At 43.3% G+C, this 12,255-nt stretch overlaps 1 protein-coding gene across 3 annotated transcripts in view; it reads right to left on the reverse strand.

Annotated features, from left to right (window-relative positions):
- The window catches only part of Znf331 (zinc finger protein 331), a 29,103-nt gene extending 24,389 nt beyond the window's left edge, over positions 1 to 4,714 (reverse strand). Inside the window, exons 1-2 of one of the 3 annotated variants that reach the window (XM_021721421.3) lie at positions 1,423 to 1,563; positions 601 to 677 (exon numbers count right to left, since the gene is read on the reverse strand). The gene's annotated coding sequence lies outside the window, so the exon portion shown is untranslated. Of the gene's footprint in view, positions 1 to 600; positions 678 to 1,286; positions 1,564 to 4,630 lie in introns of those variants that run through there. The other 2 variants (XM_005342375.5, XM_040279912.2) reach the window with 2 other exon arrangements.
- Between the last annotated feature and the right edge of the window lie 7,541 nt (positions 4,715 to 12,255).

Raw genomic sequence — 12,255 nt, forward strand, 5'->3', positions numbered from 1 at the left:
AGCAAAAAGAACAAAGTGAAGCCTTCACACTACCTGAACTTGAAATCCACTACAAAGGTATAGCTTTTGTACTCATACATAACAGGAACATCCTGGTATGATTCAATCATTCCCCCAATATATACACTAATCAAAACATCAAGTTGCACACTATATTTATGACTTGTCATTTGTCAGTCACATAAAAATTTTGAAACACCAATGTTGCTTAAAAAATAAACAATTACAATAACCCATTACTCTCATGTCAAAGAAATCTAGTGCTGGTTCCATTTAAAATCCAGTCCCCTCCCCTTCAAACCACACACTAATATAAAGCACTAGAATTAGCTTCTCGGAGGTATAGAAAATACCTTCAGATTCTTAGAAAGGCAGAGCTCACCAGGAAATGTGAACAATTTTCCAAATGAGTCTGTGAATATTCCCTGAAGAGAGTTGGTCAAAGGAGAATACATTGAGGCCACTGCATGGCCCTGACACATCCTGAGGAGGAATTACTGGGATAAGATGCTTTTAGGAAAGACATTTAAGACCAAGGAAAGTAAAAGTCCTAAAAGTAATCTTAACACAAGTCATTTAAGGAACAAAAAGGAAACTCACCTGAACCTTGACTTTCAGTTGTACAAATTGTTCTGCCTTATGATGACTTTTTTTTTTTTTTTTGTTTTAAAGCTGGCCTAGGAGAAAGAGGAGAATGAAGCAACACCAGTGACTTTTTGGAGCACAGGCCACCTTAGAAAATACACGTGAAGGAAGAGTTGTCCTAGGCCATAGTAAAATCAACTAGAAATAAGAGGGCCAGAGATCTCTGGGGTCCAGGACAAAGTTCCTGTCCTGAAGCACGGGGCTGAGCCTGTCTCCCACATCAGGTACCTGTGCCCAAAGAGCAGGAAGTATAGACCTGGGCTTTCTCCTGTCACTCAGGATCCTGCACAGAGGCAGGAGAGCACTTGCTTCTCCAAAACTTGTCACCTCCCGACCATGTGTTTTTTGGGAAGGGGGATCGAACCCAAGGCCTGCGTGCTCAGCACCAGCTCCACCCCTGGGCTCCACTCCAGCCCTTCCGGGTCCCTGTCGCTCGTCGTTGGGGCAGGTATGCGGACACAGGTGCGGGCAGGGACCGCAGGGGAGCACAGGCCACCCAGCGCACGCCGGGCAGGTCCCGGGACCTCGCGCCGCTACCCGTCACACCCACTGCCGCCCGGCGGCCTGCCTCCGAGGGGGGCGCTCCTTCGCCCGCACACCTCTGCGCCCTCGGACCCGTCGTCCCGAGGCCCCACACACACCTGTGTCGCAGCTGAAGCCACAAAGCCCGGCGGTCAGCCCAGGCTTGAAGGCACCAGGCAGGCTGGAGGCTGCGTCACGGGCACAGCCACTCACCTAGCGCGTTCCCATGGACACCAATGACGCCCACTCACGCACCTGTGCCATGGTTACGGGGACAGCGGACAGCCCGCGTCACGCCCGCCCACGCCTGCCACTAGGCAGGCTAGTGCGCATGCGCAGTGGCCGCGACCGGGGACCGGCCACCGACACGTTGGCCCACCGCGGCAACCTGCGCATGCGCAAGGTGCCTCCCCGTACACATGCGCCCGCGCACCCCAAAGGCCCCAGAACACGGGAGGGTGTCCTTAGAAACCCGGGCCGTATCCATGGGAACGGGGCTGAGCACCAGCGACCTGGCGCGTTGCGCAGGGGCCCCCGGGAGGCGCGGGTGAGCGCGGCACCCTGTGCGGCACGCGCCCGGCCGGCGTTTTGGCGGTCGCAGAAGGCGGCACGGGTTGTGGGTCGGGGACCGGCGGAGACACCTCAGCCGCACAGCACGCCCGGGAGGTGGACGCCACCCACGGCCGCAGATGGGCCAGGGTCCGTCGAGTACAGGCGCACCGTCGCCCGCTCCCGCTACGTGCTCACTAACTGGGGAAGGACTTGTCACGAATCCCCAGCGGAAGGAGGTGTGGCAAAAGGTGTCTGCAGAGCTGGGGAGTGGCTCTGTGGAGTGCTTGAACACAGGCTTCGTGGTATGCCCAGAAGTGAATCTTTGTAGTGACAGGTACTAACCCAATTGTTTCCTTAATGGCAAAGGTGGGCTAAAAATACCACAAAGTATGGATTTCCTATCTATTATGTGAAAGAATCTACGAAAAATACGCAGATCATGTTGGCCATCTCTAGTCCCAAAATCAAAATTCCAAAATGCTCAGGACTTTCTGGATTTAGGATTTGATTTTTTAATACTGGGGATCGAACCCAGGGGTGTCTACCAGTCAGCTACATATATCTCCAGTCCTTTTTATTTTGAGACAATGTCTCACTAAATTATCCAGGCTGGACTTGAACTTGCAATCCTCCTGTCTCAGCCTCCAGAGTTGGTGGGATTACAGATGTTACACAGGAAAAATCTATACAAATATCCCCAAATCTGAAAAACTCCAAAATCGTAAGCACTTCTGTTCCCAAGTATTTTGGATAAAGGATACTAAAAAACTAGCTTTTTTTCATTTCTTTTTCTTTTTGTCCTATTGGGGATGGAACTTAGGGCCTTGGGCATGCTAGGCACAAATGCTCTACTAATGCGTAATATCCCCAGGTCATTAATATGTAATTTAATGTACATTAGCTACTATTTTGAGATCAATAACATCACACATTCCTTAATTAATTTTTTTGGGGGATGGAGATACCAGGGATTGAACTCAGGGGCACTTGACCACTGAGCCACACCCCCAGCCTTTTTTTTGTATTTTATTTAGAGATAGGATCTCGCTGGGTTGCTTAGCGACTCATTTTTGCTGAGACTGGCTTTGAACTTGCGATCCTCCAGAGCCACTGGGATTATAGGCATGATCCATTGTGCCTGGCCTTAATCCATTTTTATAAAAGAAATTAAACTCAATTTCCCTTATGCTAAAAAGGACATGCTTCCCAATTCTGCTGTCTAATTAATCAATGCTAAATAAAAACAACTTTCAGAGCATGATTGTTAAGCATGAGATTCTTTTTAATTAGCAAAATAAGTAAAACAGATTCTAAGACACAGAAGGAGGAATTGTTTCCTCTCCATCTGCAACCAGGGAGACAGGGACATGATTCTTCATCAAAAATCTAGCTCAAGGAATGACAAGATTCTAAATTGAGAACACTGGCAAGAGACTGAATCATGTGATCTAACTGATATGAAAGACTTATGTAAACATTTTAAACTATCGTCATCTTAAACATTCTTCATAAATCTTGGACTTTTTCCTTGTATATATTTTTATTATATATGTAATCCCAGCAAAGTCATTTCTAAAAATTTCTATTTGTAAGGCATCAGATCAATAATTATTATGTTCTGTGGGAAAAAAAAAAAAACATCAAAAACTCCCTAAAATCCTGGATAACCTAATTCTGAAAGGATGTCTTGATCATTTGTTGCTGTGGGATTAGCTTCAAATAATGTATTTCTTATCCTATAAGGTGTGAATATGAGGTTTATCAAAGCAAGAGAAATATTCCTGGTGCACCCCTTCCCCCACAAGCTCACAGGTATAATGTGACCCATCTGCAGCATGGATTCCTTTTACAAACTAAGATCTGGAGAGTCTTTGACTCATTTATGCGATCAGTTAGAAGGATTTTATACTCTGGAAATAAACACAGCCATACTTAGAGGGGGAGTGAGGATCGGAAACACATATGAAAATAGCAATGATTAGCAGTGTATAGTACTACTATGGGTAATTTTGACATTCTTCTTCTTTTTGTTTCTGTGGTGTTGCGGATCAAACTCAGGGCCTGGTGCATGCAATGCAAGCACTTTACCAACTGAGCTATATCCCCAGCCCAATTCTGACATTCTTCATGAACTCTTTAGGGGCCTCAACTTTTTTTTTTTTTACAGCAGAAATTCATTAGTCCCATTATAAAATATGTAATTTAAGGAAGACCTAATAAAAAAAGATTAAAAAAGAAGGAAGACCAGATTTATGGGGAATCTGGTGTCTTTTCATCTTTAAGGAGAATGCATGTAGAAGCCTGTGGTAGGCATGGATGTGGCTCATCATCTATGAACATCAAGGCTTTCCACATAGCCTCTGCAGGAGGCATTTACTGAGCACTTATGCTCCAGTGGCTCATCTCTGGGCTTGCGGTATATTAACACATTTTGTCTTCATCACAATCTTTACAAAACTCAAAAAGCCAGGAAAAGCATGGGACAGGATTGAAATCGATGTAACAGATCAGGATAGCAACTACTGGCCACAGGCCAAATCCAGTCTCAGTCTGCTATGGATAGCCAGAGTTGATGAGCATTTTAAAAGTGTTTATAAATGGAAATATACAAGAAGAAGGGAGAGGGAGCATAATTCTTTCCTGAAATGTGAGCTGAGGAGAGTAACTTCCATTCAAAGAGTACAGTATGGGGAGGCAGAAAAAGGAGTAATTTTTATAGTTCTGAAAACTCATCTAGGAGGTCAAGGTCAAGCTCAGTAGTCATAAACCAGGTTAAGAGTATCCCTGCTAAGATGAGATAAACATGGCAATTACCTCTGTGTTCATCTTCACTGTAGACATAAGACCCAGTCTAATCATGAGAAAAATATAAGTTAAATTCCAGAGAGGAGCATCTGACAAAATACTTCACCTTGGGAATTGTTGAAGTCATTGAAACTGAAGTCTGTGAAGCCACTGCAAGCATGATGAATCTAAGATGTGACAACAGCTGCAATGTGGTGTCTTGGAGGGGACCCTGGAATGCACAAAGAAAGTTAGGTAAACACTACAGAAAGTGGAATAAGTCACAAAATTTAATTAGTAATAGTACATGAAAATTGGCCTATTAATTGTAAAAATATCTCCTACTAACCTATTATTATTATTTTTTTGGTATTAGGGACTGAACCCAGGGGCCCTTAACTACTGAGCCACATCCCCAACCTTTATTTTGAGACAGGGGCTTGCTAAGTTGTGGAGGCTGGCTTCAAACTTGTGATCCTACTGCCTCTGCCTCCTGAGTTGTTGGAATTACAGGTGAGGGCCACCACGCCTACTATAACCTCAGAAATTAATTGAGGATTGGGTGTAGATGTCTGGAAACTCTGTACTATCTTTGTAATTTTTCTACAAATTTAAAACTGTTTTGGAAAGAAAAAACAACTATAAAAAGAAGAAAAATGTTCAACCATCAGTAGTACACAAAGCATAAAATATTCACCACCTACAGTTTACAGAAAAAACCTCTAACTCTGGTTTTAGATCCTGAACTAATTTAAATCACATTGCTTCTTGCAATTCACACAGAGAAGCAACTGAAAATATCTGAGACTAACAGATTTAAAGGCAGAGTTAACAGGGTGAAAAAATTTTTTTTTTGTGTGGTTCTGGAGAATGAATCCAGGGAGTCTATAACTGAGCCATATTTCCAGCTCTTTTTATTTTGAGACGCAGTCTTGATAAATTGTTGAGGCTAGCTCTAAACTTGTGATATGTTCAGGAACTTCATGCCTTAGTTTCCTGAGTAGCTGGGATGTTAGGTGTGCACAACTGTGCATGGCTAGAGCAAAATCTGACTTATTGGTTACTGGGAAAAATTCCTGCCTTTTGCACAGACCCCACTCTCAAAACTTCCACACAGCTGCCACCTTTGCCACTTACCAAAATAAAAAGAACCAAATCACCTTTACTTTTGCTGGGCTCTGAACCTGAAACTATGGAAAAGACTATAGCACCCCTGCCCCCCCCCCCCCCCAAATAGGAGAGCACTGGGATTGGAGCGTCTCCAGAGCCGCCTGGGGCGCCAAGTTGGCCTCCCGCGCTTTCCCAAGTTAGTACTTCTTCCTCAAAGGAAGCCTATTCAGTCGGGCTCTCTGCACCAGGGGCAATTCCGGCTCCAGCTGCACCCACGGTGGGAGGCCAAGTCCCAGAAGGCGGCTGGGCTGGCGGCGGGGCACACGCGGCCCGCCCCGCTCCTAACCAGCCACACGCCGAGCGCGTTCCCCGCACGGCCCCAGCCCCTGCGGCCTCACCCCGCAGCCGCCTGCACTGCCCGCGCACTCGCGTCTGGGTGACCGGGACCGAGCCCGCCCCGAGCCTGCCACTCACACGGCCGCACGTGGGCTTCTCGGCGCCTCCCGAGCCGCGGCCAGGTTATTTTCGGGTCTCCTCTCTCGGGTCCTCTTCCTCGCGCCATCCTCGCCGCCCGCCGTGCGTGTTCCCCCTGCGACCCCGACAACTCCTCACTCCCGCAGACTCGCCTTCCACGCCGCCTGAGGAGCGGGCGCGGGGTTTGAGCACTCCGGAGGCCGTCCAGAGGCAGCCCGTTTCAAACTCCCGCCAGCCGAACTGGCCTCCCGACATGCAACTCGGCCGGGCCGCCAAGGCCGTGCCCCGGAGGCCTCTGGGAAACGTAGTCCCGAGCCGGGAGTCCAGGGAACGGAAGCGGCAGCCTTTCTACCCTGCGTGCAGCGGGGCACAGCCCTAAGGGCGCCGAGCCCTGAGACCTCGGGGACGTGTGTCCAGCATGGCAATGGAGGCCCCGGGCAGCGTGTCAGTGGCCCTCCTGGGCTTACGGCCCACTTTTTCTTTTTTTGTTGTATAATTGGAAAATAGGACCCAGGGCTTCTGGCAGGCAAGGAAAGCGCTCTAACACAGAACACAATCCCCAGCCCTCTTGCCCATTTTTTTTCTTTTTCTTTTTCTTTTCTTGCTTTTTTTTTTTTTTTTTAATATATGAGGGATTGAACCCAAGGGGTGCTCAACACTGGACCACATCCCCAGCTCTTTTTGTTTTTCATTTTGAGACGGGTCTTGCTTAATGGCTAAAGCTGGCCTTGAACTTGGGACCCTTCTGCCTCAGCCTCTCCTGCCACAGGGATTACAGGCGCCGCAGGCCTGGCAGGTCTACGTCTTCATGTTGAATAATTCAGTATTTCTTAGGTCTTCTTGTCTAGTTTGTTTTGTCTGTGTGCGCAATGTAAGGTCTGCGTCCTGGTCCTTTGCAGATTATCCCTTAACCCAGGGTCACTGTTTCCAACTGAGCACTAGATGGTGACCTAAGCCCAGGTTTGCCTGAGCTCAACCACTTTTGAATTCACCAAGATGTGTGGCCTGGCTGGACCCAGGAGAGCCAAGGAAACGACCAGCCTAGTTGGGGAAGCCGGCCTGGGACTGCCATCCAAGGCCAGCGGAGCTCTGCTCCAGCATGCTTGGTGCACCCACGGATGCGAGTGGAGCCCACCCGGGTGGGGATGCTGCCTTAGTGCCAAGGCAGGACCCTTTTCCCGCCAGGGAACCCTTGCTGGTGGAGGGGCTGCTGTCTGCCTCAACCTCACTTTTTCCTGGTGACAACTTTGTCAGGGATAGGCACGCTAGTGGCGTCCTTCTTTCTCTTCTCTCAACCACTGAGCCACATCCCCAGTCCTATTTTGTTGCTTTCTTACTGGCTGCTCAAGATGCTTTGCAACCCAAGGAATTGTCACAGTCCTTGCTTTGAGTTCTGAGATATCCCAGGCGATAATTTAGCTCCTTGACCTTTTTATTTTTAAGTTCCTCTATATACACATTTACTTGCTACTGAAAATTAAAACAGCACATCAAAACTTCCTTTTATTGCAACTCAAATTTTTGAAAACCAGGAAATCTAATTATCTACTCTAATTATTACACTCTAATCAAACTATCCAATATTCTCTTTACATCTCTTCCAGTTCCTGAGTTTTACTTCAGATGTCAGGCTTTTAAAATCCACAGGAAGATTTTGAGACCTATTGGCACTTCTTTGAGTCAAACAGGAAAGTAAAACTAAAGTATACTGAAATCATTTATGCACATTTTAACTGCTCAGATTCCTTATAAATTACTGGCATTAAGGCATGAAGGGATCCCTAACACCAAAAAAAAAAAAAGGATGTAAAAGAATGAAGACATCACAGAAGTCATACATAAGCTATTCAAAATCATTGGTATGCAGTCTAAGTATAGAAAAGTGTGCCTAAAATTACCATCATGAAAACAAGTACACTTTACACCTGTATTGACTCTGTGTCATAATCATACCCTATTCTAGCATTCTCAGAAGGATCCCATCCACGATATATGCAGAAACTGCAGGTACATTTGAATGGTACACTTCGTGATTCACTCTGAACTTCCTTAAGATTGTTGTCTCTTTCTTGTTCTTCTTGAAGACTTAGGAGATATCTCCATCTTGCCACACGGTCTTTCCTGCAGATAACAATGTCCAGACTCCTCGTCGCCTGTTGGGAAAGCCCCTTCTGACCTCCCGTAAGGCCCTTTCACTCCTGTACAGTGATTGGGGTGGCCCTTTGGCTGAGAGTCCACTTGTGTATGTCAAGGCACTGAGGCAGATTCATGAAGAGGGAGAGACTGAATCTTCTTCATTTTCAGACATCGGAAAAGACTCCTGGATCGAGATTGGGTTAAATTTTTACAATGGGTCCATTGGGAGGTGAGCAGAACCCTCAAAAAAGTTGCTCCCACTGTTGCTTGGGAGGAAAAAACAAAAACAAAAACCTGTAGCCCTGAGACTAAAATCTCAAACGTCAACAGCTGGTGAGACGAGTGGAGCCAATCTGCTCCTTGACCATTGTAACTGGTTATCTGTGGGACAGAGTGAAGTGCCATGCAGGGTATCTATTTGTCTCTGCTTCCTCTCTTACTGCCTTCTTTTGTGTTAATTTTTCTAGTGTCACTTTCTGATCTCTTTCTCATTTTATCTTCTATAGCTATTTCTTTGTGATTACCTTGGGTGTTATATAAAACATCTCAATCCATACAAATGCCCATTTTTTTTACATTCCTCATTGTATGTTATTGATGTCACAAACTATCTTGTTATATTGTGTATCCACTAACACAGATTTATGATTATTTTATGCCTTTGTCTTTTAAAACAACAGATCATAATGGAATGAAATTAGAAATTAACAGAAAAAAACAACAACCCACAAACTAATAGAAACAACAAACAGAGGAACAATTATCTTTTAAATAAGGAATGGATCAAGAAATGAGAGAAGAAATCAAGACATTCTTAGAACCAAATGAGAACAGACACAACATACCAAAATCTGTGGGATATTTTGAAGGCTGTTCTTACAGCAAAATTTATAGCACTGAGTACCTACATTAAAGAGTAGATTCTAAATAGTTAATCTTAAGCTCTGAAAAAGGCCTAAGAAAGGGAAGAACATATGATTCCTATATATGTAGAAGAGGAAATATTAAATATCAGACCTGAAATTAATGAAATTGAGAATACAAAACTACACAGGATCAATGCAACAAAGAGTTGTTTCCTCAAAAATATAAACAAAATTGAAAAACCCTTAGCCAAACTAACCAAAAGAAAGACAAGACACAAATGAATAAAATTAGAGATGAAAAAGGAGATTTAACCACAGGCCTTTTTAAAATCCAGAGGATTGTTATAGAACTATTTTTGAAAATTTATATTCCAATAAACTGTAAAATCTAGAGGACACAGACAAATTTCTAGACATACATGACCTGTCCAAATTGAATCAGGATGATATAGACCTAAACCTAAAAAGAACAATATCATGTAATGAAGTTGAAACGGTAACTAAAAGCCTTCTAATGAAGAAAAGCCTAGGACCAAATGGATTCTCAGCTGCATTCTTCTTTTTTTTAATCTTTGTACTTTTTCATCTGTTTTATTTATTTATTTATTTTAATTTTTTTTTGAGAGAGAGAGAGAGAGAGAGAGAGAGAGAGAGAGAGAGAGAGAGAGAGAGAGAATTTTAATATTTGTTTTTCAGTTTTCAGCAGACACATCTTTGTATGTGGTGCTGAGGATCGAACCCGGGGCGCACCCATGCCAGGGGAGTGCGCTACCGCTTGAGCCACATCCCCAGCCCCTCTCAGCTGCATTCTAACAGACTTTTAAAGAAGAACTAACACTAGTCTCTCTCAAATTATTCCATGAAATTGAAAGGGAGGGACCACTCCCAAACGCATTCTATGAAGCCAGTATAACCCTAAAAACTACACAAGGACAGATCAAGGAAAGGAAATTAAAGACCAATATCCCTGATGAATGTAGATGCAAAAATCCTTAACAAAATATTATCAAAACACATTTAAAAACACATCAAGAAGATAATATACCATGATCTACTGGGTTTCATCCTAGGAATGCAGGGTTGGCTCATCATATGCAAATCAATAAAGGTAGAAGAATGATGCTGGAGGCATCACAATACCTGATCTCCAATTATATTACAGAGCTGTGTTAACAGAAATAGTAAAAGGAACTCAAGTAGAGCAGAGAAAGGAGAATGGGAGAGTGGAGGGAAAAGGAGAATCATAAACTGAAATGGAATTCCATGCATATATGAGTTTGTTGGGATGAACCCCACTACTATGCATAACTACAAAGCTCTAATTAAAAAAGAATTCATTTCTATTTCCTAGATATATTTTTATTGTTTATATGTTTACAAAGGCAGATGTGTTTTTTAAATATAATACCCATAATGTAGGTATACTTATCGATGGCTTACCTGTTCTAAATTTAATTAAATATTAAGGAGGCTGTGGTTGGCACCTAGTAATATTTTCCTTTAAAGACAATGATAGGACTGGGGATAGAGCTCAGTTGGTATAGTGCTTGCCTTGCAAACATAAGGCCCTGGGTTCAATCCCCAGTACCCCATGCTCCCCCTCCCCCAAATACAATGATAATTGAGCTAAGAGGAGGTTATGAGACTCTGAGTTTCAGTGAAGTCCTGTGTTGAGTCTAGAAGATGTGTTTTCCTGCATTGGGTCTCACTGTGTCACACAATCATAATTACTTGTATGTCTACTAAGTAATGCAAACCTGCAGGTAATTTGTGCTATTTCGAACTGGTTCATTAGTAAGTTTGATTATACTGTTTTCCCATTATTGTGTAAATATTTCTATATACCAATGTCATATGTACATAAAGATTCAAAGGTCTTAATAAAATACAGATGCACTCAATAATATTCTAAGAGCAAAGAGAATTAATTGGACCTGGATCAGCTTTAGGAAAGCAGCAGAAATGGTCATGTGTCTTTTTGCCACCACAGAAAATATGTGTAATGATTTGGCATTGTTCTAAACTGTGGGAATATACATAAAATGCATCCCTATATGACATCTAGAGAGAAACAGATTATTTTTCACTGAAATCATGTAAAGCACTATGAAACTCTTCTAAACTATTTAGCCCTTTGTTGGAAGCATTTCTAATGGAAATGGATCACAGAATATTAATGGGAAAATCATATGTGTTTGTTGAGCATATGGACACAAAAACACCCCCTAGAGAAAAAAATGGGAAAATTGTTACAAAAATAAAATAATAGAATATTCTAAGAGAATAAAATATGATAATAAAATACATACATATATATACTACGTATTTGACATATATATTTTAAATATATGTATATATATATATATATATATATATATATATATAAATTTTTTTTTGCAGATTTTGAACCCAGGAGAACTTTACCACTGAGTCCCATCCCTAGCCCTTATTTATTTATTTATTTAAAATTTTATTTTATATTTTATACAAGTGGAACAAAACTTTTCATTTCTCTTGTTGTACATGATGTTGAGTCATGTAAAATTTGTGCAATTGAAAGACCCCAGCCTCAAAGCCTTAAGCTTAATGTTAAGAAATATAACCTTTTGCTCTGCAGTCACAAGATGCTTCCTCCTAACAGCAACCCATGCCCCACACCCCCCATGTTGTAACCCATACGTTAACACCCTCATGTCAAAACTCCCCCAGCAGCACATAACCCCCTCAAGCCTTGCACAAAGCAACCGCAAGATGTCCCAGATAGTTAAGAAACCACGAGATGTTCCAGATGGGCAAACTTGAGCAAAAGAGGACAACAACAGGAACAGGTGGGTGGGTCTCCAAAACCACTCTGCCCCCCGTGACCACTTTTAGGGGAGCTTGAGAGGGGGCCAATAAAATGGGCCAATAAAATAGCTGTTACTATGCTAAGCTGAAATCTTGTCCCTTGCACCCTATAAAAACCCTGTAACCCCGAGCCCGGGTATGCAAGCTGCCTAAGCTACGGCCGAGGTTCTGCTTTGCATCCATAGGCGCCTATATGAGAATAAACTCCTCCTGCTGATTGCATCCAGTGACTCGCGTGTTCCATTCTGGGTTGGGGTCTCGGGGGTCTTTCACAATCATACCTGTACATGGAGTAAGAATATTTATCTCATTTGACCAT

This window comes from Ictidomys tridecemlineatus, chromosome 15, assembly GCF_052094955.1.
Source record: "Ictidomys tridecemlineatus isolate mIctTri1 chromosome 15, mIctTri1.hap1, whole genome shotgun sequence".
NCBI classification, from domain to species: Eukaryota; Metazoa; Chordata; class Mammalia; order Rodentia; family Sciuridae; genus Ictidomys; species Ictidomys tridecemlineatus.